Source organism: Ambystoma mexicanum, chromosome 3p (genome assembly GCF_040938575.1).
Source record: "Ambystoma mexicanum isolate Mex_15411 chromosome 3p, UKY_AmexF1_1, whole genome shotgun sequence".
Classification (NCBI taxonomy): Eukaryota; Metazoa; Chordata; class Amphibia; order Caudata; family Ambystomatidae; genus Ambystoma; species Ambystoma mexicanum.
The window spans coordinates 620,436,273-620,451,145 of NC_090925.1; positions in this window are offsets into that span (position 1 = coordinate 620,436,273).

The following is a 14,873-nucleotide window of genomic DNA, read 5'->3' on the forward strand; positions in this document are numbered from 1 at the left end:
TGAAATATCCAGTCGATTGAATGATCTCGAACACTGAAATTTTGTATTTATATTTGATTGTAAGTGCCAATATCTATGACAGATGAATTACCAATATAATAATCCCATTTGATAATTGTTAGGTCTTTTTACGGACTGATTAGTCTACCTTTTATCCTGAATATACTCAGAAGAGGGTAATACAATCTATTCCGACTTAACACAAGTGAAAAATATTTAATGATTGTTTGTCCTTGTACAATATTCTGAGTGTGCAGGGGACGCGAGTGATCCACAGTCCGTGGACACTTTCTTCGTACTATGTTCATCACAATCTAGTATAAATGTTGTGTTTCTCTCCTCTACACCTCACTAATTTACCTAATACCTTTAACTTCAATATATATACATTGGTGTGCATCTGTACCCGTTTCTTCTTTCTAGTAAGGCAAGGTGGATAGGTAGGAGGAGAGGTGGTGGCTGTTGGAAGCAAGGGGTTATGTGGGGAGATATGTAAAGGTTTATTGGGCTGAAAATTAGTGAGTGAGTGACAGAAAATATGGAGGCAGAACTTTGGCAGGAGAAACAGTGTGCAGGCTGACAATGTGATAAGATGAGATAGAAAAGGGGATGAGAGAGAAATGCGGCATGGAGGAGGGACAGGGATAATAGGGTGAATGGGGGTAAGGGATATGAGTCATTGTATGTGGTGCTCCAGAATGGAGGATAAAGAGGATGGGGTAAAGAGAGGAGGTTGGTGGATGAAGGTTGTGACGAATCCTCGGATGTCGTTCCTTCTCACCTACGCCAAGACGTTTCCCATGGGCCAGGGCAGTGGGGCCACAAGTCCAATAGTCCCCCTGTGGGTGGTGCACTGTGTGAGGATCACATGGGAGTGATACCCCCTGTGGGATGAGGCAAAACAACCAAGGAGAGACGCAGTATAACCATGGCAATATCCCAGCTTCATCCACCTCCTACCCTCCCCAGAGATCTGTGATACCCTATCAACCCACGCATTTGTGTAAGGTAGACCCTTTACATAGTACTGAGACAAGGAAGAATAAGGACTGCACGCTTGATTTAAACTCTGACTTCTGGGACAAAAGAGAGCGTGACTGAGCATATGGAGAGTTTGGAGATCAATAATAGGATGAGGAAGATGTGCAGAGTTATGAAGATCAACCAAAGGTGAACGTTCCAGATTATCACAGATAGTCCCATTTGAATAGGGCAGTAAAAAGGGAAGAAGGGCTGCATATGAGAGTCCGTCCTCCCTGGAGCACCGCAGGGGCCTGCGTGGTGCAGCAGGGAGACTGCGAGAGCTCCAGGATCTGAAACGGGCTGCAAAAGCCAATCCCGAGAGGGAGAAAGAATCGGCAAGTGGGTGAACAAAGTCAGAAGGCGGTCCTGAGAGCAGGGGAGCAAGGACTCTTCCACAAAGCAGAGTTAGCTTGGCAGAGCCACCGCAGTCCTCGCGAAGAGCAGCACAATACCACGCATTTAGATATTGCTACACGGAGCAACAGACAGAGCGGAAGCCCTCGCGTAGCAGAAAGCAGTAATGCTGGGCAGAGAGGGTCCTGGCACTTGAACACGTGGTGGGAGAGGGGCAATGAATACCCCAAGCAGAGGGGCAAGGAATACCCCAAGAACCAGGTCTGGGACCCACATACCGGCACTATACAAAATAGTCACATATGGGAATACTTGGCAGGCAAATGAACAGTTCACCAGAACGATGATTTGCAGAAAACAAGTGCGCCTGGGTCTTGCGCCCAAAAGCCAGCTGTCTACCTTCATAAGCCACACAGCCTGAGGAAGTATAAACCAGGATGATTATGTTTGAAGGAAAATGCTCCAACAGTATTACTTGGCAGGCGAGTAAATCAAGTCTACTTAAAGAAGATATACAGGAAGCAGGCGAGTTGTAGACTCACATTCACACATCAGTTCTTCAACTTCCGAGTCGCAATACCTGGGTGAAGAGTGAAACCATTAACTGGGCAGAAGATAAAAGGGAAGCAACTATTACCTTGCTAAAAAGTGTGCACATTTAAGTTTCATAACCACAGTACCTGGAAGAGGAGTACCCAGGTTGACTGTGAATGCAGGAAGAAGGAAACTAGGGCAAGGGAAGCATTCCCTCATATGATTTTTTTTTATCTAGAAGGAAGTAGTCGAAAGAGTCACAGTATCTGGTTTAAACAAACCAGGTTAGCTGAGAAACCAGGGAAACCAGTGGAAGGAAACACTTCCACTAACCTTTTGAGAACTGGGAAGCAAAAGTAAAGAAGGGAAAGACTGAAAATTGGCAGTTTGTTTTGTACATCACTTTGAAACTTTATTGTTAAAAGGAAATCAACAACCATTTTGAAGGGAAGGTTGTTCAGTTCAACTACAGACCTATTTTGTGGATACATCAAAAGTCTATTGGAACTTTGTGTTGGGAGTTACATACTTTGAAGAAAATCCTTTCACTCTAGTTTTAGTTCTTAGTGTGAGAGCTAGAAGTAGGCTTTGGACACAACGGTGGACAGATATTATTTGGACGTCCTGACAGACCCCATAGACTATTATTTTGAGACAGGCAAACCCCTCTTCGTGTTATGGAAAGAAAGGCATTTCCCCAACCCTCTTTTTCTGTTAAATAAAAGTCAATAGCCAAAACCATGCTACCAGTGTCTCGATCTATGACTTCTACACCCTTAAAAGGCTTATTGAAGGGTTGAGTGAGATTCTGTGTGCATAGGGGGAAAGAAGTTCATTAGGTGAGTAAAAAAAGGAGCTGTCCAAAAAGTGGAGTGGGGCCTGGGTAATGTGAATAGTGGGTCGGGGAGAATTGGTGGGTGACGAGACTGGGGAAGTTGGGCGAGTGGTAGAATGTATGATATGCATTGATGGGAAGAGAGTGCAATAGGGAGTGGAGTGAGATAATGTGGCATACAGGGTGACTGTAGGGCATAGAGGATGGGTGCATCTGAGCGGGACAAGTAGGTAATGTTGAGGGAATTGGTGGATAAGGAGAGACATAGGGTGGGTTGATGGGGAACAATGGTGGTGAGGTAGTGGGTATAATGTGATGTGTCCAAAGGAATGGGGAAATTGGTTGGTGAGGAGAGAGTAAGTTGGGTGAAGGCTAGAGAGAGAGATTGGCGAGTAGGGTGACAGAGGTTGATGAGGATTGTTGAGGGTGAGCAGTGAGAATTCGGATTGGTGATGAAAAAGGATGATGAATAATTGGTTTGGAGTGTGGGGAAGGTAAAAAGGCAAACTTTGGATTGGGGTATTTTAAGAATGTTTAAAAGATGGGAATTTGAAGACTGAAAGTTGGATTAGAAGGGAGATTTTCTGAGAATGGTTTAGGTTTGAGGGTTGGAAAGGTTGAGTGACTATCAGGATTTTGTGGTAATGGCCAAAGTGGAGTTTTCAAGTTGTTTTTCAATTCTGTTTTCTGTTTGTTTCAATTAATTTATTCACTCACCTTCTTGCTCTTGTCCCCCATCCCACGGCCACTTCAAAATAAATAATGTCTTTGGTCTTGGTCTGCTCTCTTCAGTTTCTAGCCATTTACTTCTCCTTCACCCAGCAGTGATCCTCCCTGGCAAGGACCAGGTCTCCAGGGCTGTATTTCCCTGGTGAGCAGCTATTTAAACCAGAGATTCGTTACAAATGAGAATAAGTGTCATCATGAAGTCCCAACAGTGTGGGTGATACCATACGGATCATAACTGAAGGGGGGATATGGGCAGAATTAGAATGACTAGTGCCTCTAAATCTATAGATCATCTTCACACTGCCACTGTACCCCACTATAAGGGTGTCTGCTTAATGAGATCCTGCCTCATCAATGCTCCTTTTCCCTCTGTTGCTGCTTTCCCTGTGTATTCTCCAATGGGTTCATGTCCTCTGATCCTCGTGACATCACTGAGCTGCAATGGAGAAATCACTCTTCTACCACCAGTGTTCCAGCTTGCCTGATGTTGCTGAATAATCTTGTAGCCGTTTGAAAACCTGTCAAAGAATGCATGAACCTCTTAGACTTGCATTGACATTAATTCCTTTTTTTTCAGTTCCATACCTACTTTAATCCCGCTGGCGATCACTTATACAAACACAATTTCCTCTGTAACACTATGTTACAAAAGGATTCCTAAAGCCCTCCTTCACCTGATCGGGCTCTTACCCACAAGTGCATTAGAAAAGCTAAGGGGATGAGGGTGCATCTAGATTTTTCCTTCACTTTCTTCTCAAGCGCAGAGCTAACTAACTGCATGCAGTATCAGCCTCTTGGGCATGGTTAATATCTCTGCAATTAACTCACAAGCTTCTTTCTGGGTGAAAGTATCAATCTCTTTCCCTGAACCCAACTAGGGTAGCACATAGGGCAATACAGGGACAGTTGGCAGGACCATTGCCTGATAAATGACTGAACAAAATGTCCCCTTCATCTCACTTTATCACCTTCTATTTCCTACACTGGTACATTGCCAACATCCTTTCACGGTTATGAGGGGAGGTGTTCGGGATAAACACTTGGCACACTTCCACTTCTACTGACTGAATGTTGTATTTTAAGAAAGTGTAGACTGAGAGCATACACAGACCTGCAGTCAGTCACTTTTTAAGCAAGTCCATGGGGCTCATTATGGGTCCGGCAGTAACCGTGCTGGTGCTACCGGGGGGTTGCCGCTGGACCCGTAAATATTGACCGGTGCCTGACTTCACGGTGCCACCGGGAGATTACAACCCCGGGGGCCTGGAAAGTCAGGCGCCGGTAAATTGTAAGTCCCCATTTCCATAGAGTCCCATGGGAGTGGGGACACGGAAGCACTGGCACTGTTGCTAAGAGTCAGACCTGTCAGGCACAGTGGCTCCGGCAGGCAGGCCTGTAGTATGCCGGTCTGGAAACAATGGTGCCAGTAGGCTTACCAGCACCATTGTTTCCGGACCGGCATACCTGTAAGGAGCCCCCATGTTTCTTTATTTACAGGTATTTACAAGTTCCATTTATGAGAGAGACCACCCACAGCCATCTTCGGGCACTCCACTGAAGGCCCCTAACTCTCACACTCGGCTCAGGGGGAATTCACACACTTGTATAAACATTCGATCAGCAGTCATAGAAGGACAACAGGAAAAGACATCCAACTAGTCAGTACAGTGGACCCCTAGATTTTGTAACGTATTTTCTTCTTAGCTCACTTTTTATCCGATAGAACAGATTCTCCCAAAGAGTACAATGTTGACTTGTGTGTTACTCAGCGTAGGTAAGGCAAAATTCACACAAAGCCGCTTGAAACCAAACTACGGGCAAATGTGTTGTGAGGATTCTGTCCAGGGTCCTGTCATTTGAAACCCTACAATAGATTGACAGACTGCCATGACTAAGTCCTTTTGCATTTGAAAATATGGATTTCTATGTTGCACGTCATGGGGGTCTGCAACCTGTAGCTCTCCAAATGCTTTGAACTACGACTCCCGTGATTCTTCATCCTGGGCTATGCTGATGAGTGTTGATGGGAGTCGTAGTCCAAAACATCTGGCGAGCTAAAGGTTGCAGACCCCTGATGGTTATGTTGGGACTGATCTATACAATCTATACACAGGTTACACAACCTTTTCTTCTGTTGGCTGTACCAAGACCCGCAATTCTGCTTCTTTGGCTCTTCGGGCAGATTCCCCACTTTCGGGTCACACTAGTGACATTTGGACACCTCACATAATGGCTTTCTGAAGAAGTGAGACCCATGTCTAAATATACTTAAATGTACAGAGTTCACGCCAACACACAAAGTGTAACATTGCACTGTACAATAAAACATAAGATAACACGTAAAAGAAAGGAATACATTTTTGAAACAGATGAACTATGAGAAGGAAAAGGAAACAAAATGAAAATTCATTTTGAAATAGGGATAAACAAAACGGGGAAAATAGGATGTAAAGAATTTCCAGGAACATTTTTAAAAATTGTGAAAAGCTCAAACTACTTTACTCAATCCAGGGGACTGCGTTTCCAAATGGAAAAAAAACAAAGAAAAAAACAAAAGAGGTTTTAAAACATCTGCAGAAAAGAGTAAGGCTATTTATTACAGACAGTTACACGGCCTGTAGGCAGAGGCTGAAAAGGTCCAACTGGAGTTCATGGCATGACTATAACGAGAGATGGGCAGTCTAAGCAGGAAGTGTTTCTTTGTCTGCAAACTGCCCTAGTCCACAGTTTGCAAGCTAGATAAACAAGTGGTGTGTGTGTGGGGAACTATGTGGTAACTGAAGCTGTAGTTGATGCTCTTCCTTTACCTGCTGGAGCTATGCAGGATACCAGGAAGATCAGAGAAGGCTCTACTATCACGGAGAGGAGCCAAAATGAGGCACTTGTCAGTCGTATTTATGGGGAAATTACTGTTTTTTTTTGCATATTCCTTATATTTTAGGGGGCAGCTTTATAGTATGTGTGGAATCCCCATAAACTATACTACTCTTTGCATGTGTGTTCTAGGTCAGTGAGGATTGATAGAGGTTGGAGAAAGAATCGATGAGGGCGACGGTGGAGCTGATCAAGGCACAGCCACAGTGAATCTACTCAACGACCAGACAAATGGGTCACAGTAGCTGTTTCTCTGGTGGGGCCGGCAGACCCAGATTTACAAGAAATCCTATCATCTGTATGTCTAATGAAACAAGTTACTCACACTGGCAAAGTGATTGCCTCATCTTTAGAATGTTGACGAGTGGGCAGCTGCCGGCCCCACCGGAGAATCAGCTACTGTGACCCACGCATGCGGTGGATGAGCAGATTCACTGTGGCTGTGCAAAGATCTGTGTGCTCCTCAGAGGATCCCTTACAAAGTCAGGCATGGGGATGCAGAAAAAAGAGGTTTGAATATAATACACACTTGCAGAAGCAGTCGTGTAGTTAGAGTACTTATAACTTTGCCCCCCCAGACAAATCCTCACCAAACTTTGAGGTTTCGTCCAGGGGGCGCCTAGTTATAGGGGAGGGGGGGTCCCAAAACGTGTGGTTTTCCTCATAGATGCAATGGAAAAACAATTTTGCTCACGCCTACAACCCAAACCGCTGGATGGATTTTCACCAAAATTGTGCCAGGATCGGCAGCTTGGTCACGAAAGCATTGTTTTGTAAATTTGCTGTAAATCCATCCAGTAGTTCCTTTTAAAACAGGCAAAAAGTAGGTAAAAAAAATTGGTGATATTTGGGTCCAGTCGGCACACTCACTTCCTTCCCTATTTGGTCCCCAAACACTCCAATGGACCAATAAGGGCCCGGTGTGAAGTCCACGGACATCAGACGCGCCCGCTGATTGGATGTTGAAAAACGTGAGCTGCATCAAATATTTTTAAATGGTCCCAATGTTGGATTCGCGGACAGCCGACGTTGTCCGCGGACATCGCAGTAACAACAAATTAACAAACACAACATTAAACTTGTCAAACTAATGAAACAATCTCTGAGGCGGTGAGGGGTGATGAGGATGGGTTCGGATATGGCCATAAAAAGCCAAAAATCAGGCGGTTTTTCTTCTACGAAGCCCGCAAACAGTCTGGATTTTCGGGGACAGTCCTGTAATGTTCACAAACACCTCAGATGTTCGGGGATATCTATTCCTATTTCTGAATTACAGAGGGAGCAAAATTAGAGAGGGGGGGTCCCTAAATATTTGAAAGGCTTATACATTTTGCGTCATTTGACAAATCTGCACACAATTTTACAAACAGATTGGGTTTGGTTGAAAAGTTGGCCACCAAAACAAAAGATATTGCTGGTTGGGGTAAAGTTGAGAATCTCGAGAATCATCTGGTTCCGTTCCTGAAAATATATTGATCTCAATTTGAAAAAATGGTTGGTAGTGAGAATGCCTTTCTCAGGTATTATGCTTGTATATAAAGCTGCAACATCTAAAGTAACAAACCAATAGATTCCCAATGTATTGTTTCTAATTGCTGTATGGTATGAGTGGTATCTTTAATGAATGCAGATAGTCCGGCTGCTAATGGTTGTAAATGATGATCTATGTATTCCGAAGCGGACTCTACTTGCATATTTCATTAACTTTGTCCCTTATTTGGGATACATCCTGTCTAGAAATGAGATCCAAATGGATTGGCGCAAGCTAAAGGCCATCCAACACTGGCCTACTCCAACTTCAGTGAAAGACATCCAGAGGTTTCTCGGTTTATCCAACTTCTATTGAAAATTCATCGATAACTATGCTGAGATAGATAGTACTTCCTTTGACTCAAAAGGAACATTCCTTTTGTTGCTGCTACTGAGGAGGACTTTTCCTACCTGAAGTCTTCTTTCTCCACTGCTCCTGTTTTGTGCCAACCTGATCCTTCCAGACCTTTCATCATAGAGGCAGACATATCTGACAGTGCTCTAGGTGCAGTCCTCCTACAGGAACAGAAAGAAGACAAAGAACAACCCCTAGCTTATCTGCCCCACACTCTATCTGAACATGAGATTAACTACATAGTCCTTGAAGAAGAACTGCTCACTACCAAGGCCACTTTCACAGAGTGGAGACACCGTCTCCTTGGGGCACAACACTTAGTCGAGATAAGAACAGGCCACAAGAACCTCTGTGCTCTGCAAAACATGGAATCTAGGAATAGCTGATAAGCCCAAAAGGCTTATTTCTTTGCTCAGTACGAATTCTTTGTGACGTACATACCCGGAATCAACAACATAGTGGCTGATGCCCTGTCTAGAAAAGACAGCAGTCATCATATCGATACCAGACCTTCTGGCAAAATGATGCAATGCCAGACCTTCTTGTTTCATATCAACACTTTGGTCCAAGACCTACAAGACGGAACAAGCCTATACCTGGAACAGAACCCAACAACTTTCATAGATCCCAGTATTTCTCTGAAGGAAGAATTGCTGTCTAAACAGGACAACATTTGTGTGTCCTCTAGAGCTCTATAAGAAAAAATGATCTCATTATACCATGACAGCAGGGCTGTGGGACCTCACGAGGTCTTACCCACTTTATATCTTTTATGTCAATCTTTTTGGTGGCCCACCATCAAACACGATATCAAACAATACATCACTGCCTGTTTCCTGTGCCCAAAACAAAAGGCCCACTCAGGCTGTTATTGGGAAACTGCAACAACCACCTTTACCATCAAGTGCATGGGATATCATTTCCATCAAGTTCGTGGTGGAGCTACCCCAAGTACAAGGTTTCTCTGTAATAACGGGGACTGTTGAGGCTTTCAGTAAGCAATTCCATTTTACGCCACTTCCAAAACTCCCTTTAGCCCAGGAGATGGCTTCTGTTTTTCTCCAAGACATTTTTCGTCTTCACGATTTACCATCTGCTATCCTTTCATACAAAGGATCTCAGTACACATCGAAGTTCTGGACATGTTTGGGCTCAAGCCTTGGCATCAAACGCTCCCTACTCTCAGGGTATCATCCTCAGTCAAATGGACTCATCGAATGGATCTATCCAACTATGCAATAGTATTTACATTGTTTTTCCAGTTCCGCCAAAGATGATTGGGTAGCATTACTCCCTACAGCAGAGTTCGCCTATAATAATGCCTACCATACATCCATCAAAACTACCCCTTTTCATTGTGCTTCTGTATTTCATCCCACTGCTCTTCCTCTCAACTTACTACCATCAACGACCATTCCAACTGTGGATCTTCACCTTACTAGCATCCAAGAAGGGCACCATCAAGCCTTGAATAATTTACAACAGACCTGAGAACAGGCCAAATGCTATGCGGACAAGCATTGCTCTCTGCAACCTATCTATCACATAGGTGACAAAGTACGGTTCTCTACCAAACACTTACCAAGAAGACTGACTCCTTCCACATTTTCACCATTATACATGGGTCCTTTCCACATTACTCAGGTTATCAATCCTGTTGCTGTCAAGTTGTCCTTGCCCATCGCATGGAGATGGATATATCCAGTCTTTCATTCCTCTCACCTAAAATCATACGTACTAGGCACCAAGACAACCAAGCAACAACCAGCACCACCTCCTCTGCTAGTCAATAGATCATCTGAATACATAGTCTGTCGCATATGTGATTCCTGTTATCACAGAAGATGTTTGTAATACCTGGTTGATTGGGCCAATTATAATGCCTCTGAACATTCTTGAGAGCCAGCATCCAACACACATGCTCCACGGTTGTTTCATTGGTTCCAACGGCTTAATCTGTGGAAACCTGGTCTTCTGGGTCCTGGGGGGGGCATAATGGCAGAACTTTGGGCTCTTGGTCCCTGTGAAACCGCTGGTGCACACGCAGGCAATGCTACGTTGTGTCATCACAGAAATGATCTTCCTGATATTGCGGTCTAGTGTTCAACATGGCCGTCTACGCAATTCATGCCGGTAACCAGCGTTATACAGAGCCTGGAGACCCTGGTGCATCGCGTCTCAACAGGTATTCCCTCCTGTGCTGACACTTGTTCCTGGAATTCTCTTTTGAAATCTAATTCATTGCCTCCTTGCTGCCTATGCTATATTCCTTCTTCCCCTGTTGCTGCTTGTGCCTTTCCGTCATTCTGCAGCTCCTCGGCTGCGTATCTGTCTGGCTCGGCTCCTTCACAATAGCAATTTCCATCTCTGTTATCTCACCCTGAAACAGCGTCTGCTCTCCAGCTGTCCCTCGGACACCGGCAGCTCTACTCATTGACCATTTAGAACAAGGGTTTTTTTCTGGAAGCTTTCCTTTTTTTCCCTCACACGGGCTTGGCGACTGGATAACTTCCCTCCTCCTCCTCGTCTGTTTCATGCATGAGGGATGGGAGAGGGGAAAAGAATGCATGGTACCAATAACTACAAGAAGCTTTTGGCTGCCCGTTATACTACCGGATGGTAAGTGGACATGTTTTCACATCTGGGCAGCGTGCCTGACCCTATGCAATGACAAATGTCCACTCTGATTTGCCTATTGGGAAATGCAGCATGGCCGAAGCCCATGCCCCATGGAGTGTGGAAACTGGCCATGGCGGCAAGCCATGGGCACCGGCCATTGGTCACATTATGTGGGTATAGTGGATACAACTAGGATGCAGGGTAAGTGCAGTGGATAACAGGGTAGTTTGGTGAGCTGGGGTCATGGTCGAGCCTCATGCCCTAGGCAATTCAACCACGACTTGCATCCCCAGCATGCGCTGCTGATTATGACACACATCAGTATGCGTTGCAAAAATATGTTTGTTAAAGAAGGTTTACAGTTTGTTCATATATGTTAAAAGAGGAATTATTTATAACATAAATAATATTTGTAACATCATGAAACATTTTCACTCATAAAAGCCCTATGAAATTCAGTGAAAAAATGTTGTTAAAGGGACCTTATGGTTACAAGTAAAACCGAAAACACCCAGAAATATGCCAGTTATGGTAAGCTAAGGAACCATAATTCGTGTCACCCCCCTGCACTGCTAAGACTAACACTCAGGACTTCAAAGATGCCATCACACATGTGGTTAAATGCTGGGCCTCGAACTCTGGCAGACCAGGGTTCAAGGCTGTACTTTTTTTAAATTTAACTAAAAGAAAAGAAGCGCAAGTGGGAGCTGGCGAGGTTTATTGCAGTGCAATCCTGTGATCTTATTTAGCATGAGAGCATTTAGACGTGGCTGCAATGTCAGCCACGTCGAAACATTCCTCGTGCCAAAATAAAGGCGCTGGAATGGCTGTTGCGTCGAAGTGGGCACTGCAGCGGAATGCCCGTGCCAAATCGGCCCGCGCCAAAATGATAGCGCCGTAAGGGGTATACCGCTTAACCAAAATGTGTGCTCCATGGCAAATAATTTAATCTCACTGCGCATTGTCTAAAAACAGTCTCAAAGTTTTAAATATCTCATAACACACGGCATCAGCAATATTTTCTTTTAAGCCATGCTACTGTCAGTGCATGAAAGGTTTGCACTCAGACAATTTTTTTTGCCTTTTTCTGAATTGCATTCTGGTATTTGTAGTCTCACAGTCAAGATGGGGGGGAATAATGCCACAATTGTTCACTTTTTGCCTAACGTAGTTCTATAAGAATTTATATATTCGAGTGACAGTATGTTATGTGTACCTTTCAAGTTAGCTTTATAAAGCAGAGTACTGCTGAAAGCCAGACATGCGGGTGAGGAGGAAAATGATGAGGGCAAGTAAGTCATTAGTATTTGCCCGCGATGTGACAAGAAAGTTAGCAATCCTGGACACTGGTGCAGTTATTTTCCCCAGTTTGTGGTTGCTTTTCAGGGCACCAGTAACCACAAGCACTTGTTTCATATTGGGATTTGTTTTCCTGGGAATATTTCACTACAGATTGCTGGGTTTAAAAAAGGTGAGCACCTTTTATACTTTGGCAGCATATTTATTGAAAGATTTCCTGTCAGGTTATTTTTCTGGTGTTCATTACTTTTTTAAACGTCCAATGCTATCTTGTCTTGCATACTTTCTTTTAAGGAGAAGGTCAATTAATTTGTATATTTCACTTTAAAATATGTGGCCACTTACTGTACGCATATTCATGGGTGCCAGCTTTTGATTTTCGCTATGGGGGCAAAAGTACCTGGTCATATGTTCTTCTGGCAGCAATCATTTGTTACGCTTTCTGTGCTGCTTATGCGGGTAGTTGAGGTTGTGCGATGTATCACAACAGTCACCAAGAGACCAGCCATAAAACAAAGGGGCTTGGAGCACGGGACAGGACATTTCGGCATGGCCAGTTAGGTGCACACTGTTATGGCGTGACTGTTTCGCCACAGGTTCGGTTTGGGCGTGCCCAGCTAGACGCAGCCAATTGGGGTAGGGACCTCTCGCGCAAGGATGTTTTGGTGCGAGGTCGCAATTGGCATGAACCTGCAGGAACTTTGCATTTTGTAATATGGATTAAACGTGAAAAAGATTTATTTACTGCAAGATTATAAAACAGGATACGGCATGTACTGCAACGTCATTGCAGTATTGAACACATATTAAACATGACATTTATTACTGCAACATTATAAACTGCATGCAACGATTCCTCACAAACAACAGCACACCATGTACACACACACACACACACACACACGGGCACACACACAAGCTCACATCTAACACACACATTGCATGCACACCCTCACACCACACATTCCCCCTTACACTGCACATATATTCAAAAAGAGGACTACATCGTCTCTGGGCAACACTATAAAACAGAAAAAAGGAAATAAAAAGAAAAAAAAAAAAAATCACATTTATGCTGAACGCTGCTATCAGAGAACCCTGGTCTTAAGGAGTTCAAGACGCAGCACTTAACCATTATGCTACAATTAAGTTATTGTTTGGATTTTCACAAATTTCATACCTAGCCTTTTATCATTTAACATAATAAATGATAGGCTAAGTATGAAATGTATTCACCATGAAGCACCAAGCCATTGTGGCCTAGTGGTTAAATGATGAGCCTGAAAATCTGGCAGACCAGGGTTCAAGGATGTATTTTCTAAGTAAAAGAAAAGCAACGCAAGTGGGAGGTGGCAAGATTGGTTGCAGTGCAGTCCTGGGATCTTATTTAGCATGAGGGCATTTAGACGTGGCTGCAATGTCAGCCACGTCCAAACATCCCTTGTGCCAAAATAACGGCGCTGGAATGGCTTTTGCGCCGAAGTGGCTGCGCCAAAATGGTCACTGCAGCGGAATGCCCGTGCCAAAATGGCCCGCACCAAAAAGGGGTGTACCGTTCGGAGAACACTGCGTAAACCAAAGTGTGTGCTCTATGGCAAATAATTTAATCTCACTGCACATTGCCTAAAACTTTGCGAGTTCTCAAAGTTTTAAATATATCATAAACACACAGCATCCGCATTATTTTTTAAACCGAGCTACTGTCATTGCATGAAAGTTTTGCACTCAGTTTTCTTGCCTTTTGCTGAATTGCATTCTGGTATTTGTAGTCTCCCAGTCAAGATAGGGGGAATAATGACACAATTGTACACCTTTTGCCTAACACAGTTCTATACGGATTTATATAGTTGAGTGACATTATGGTATGTGTACTTTTCAAGTTAGCTTTATAAAGCAGAGTATTGTTGAAAGCCAGACATGGGGTTTAGGAGGCGAAATGACGAGAGGGCAAGTAAGTCATGAGTATTTGCAATCCTGGACACTGGCGCAGTTATTTCCCATCGATTGTGGCTGCTTTTCAGGGCACAAATAAAGGACACATGTGGGTGAAGAGTGTAACTTTTTTTTTCAGGGGGTAGACAAAACCACTTGTTTTTTTTAGGTTGGCAAGCTTACTCAAGTATTTGGCTACAAGGATTTTACTCAGCTTGTCACGATCCCAGCATGCCCTTACTCACAAGACCACAAGCACTTGTTTCGTATTTTCATTTTCAAGGGAATATTTCACCACAGGTTTCTGGGTTTTAAAGGTGAGCACCTTTTGTACTTTGCCAGCATATTTTTCGGAACATTTTCTCTATGGTTATTTTTCTTGTGTTCATTACCTTTTTTTAAAGTCCAATGCTATTTTGTCTTTCGCACTTTCGTCTAAGGAGTAGGTCTGTCTTATTAATGTTAATTATGTATGGAATAACAAAACCCTTGAAATTCAAGGAAAAAAACTTTAGTTGCAGGGACATTAAGGTGAGCACTTAATGCAACAAAACCCTGAAAATTCAGCTAACTTCACACCCCCTGTAGCGCAGACTATGACCACAATATCATCACAGATCACATCACTGATGACATCACTAATTACATTACAAAAGTAACTGGCATTTAGCATGGCCTTCTGCCATGGTCTGTGTACATGGGCAACTATATTTTAACACATGAATGGGTACTAGTCATGGCATTCAGTTATGGACAGTGGTCACAACTTTCACCTATGTGAACTGAATA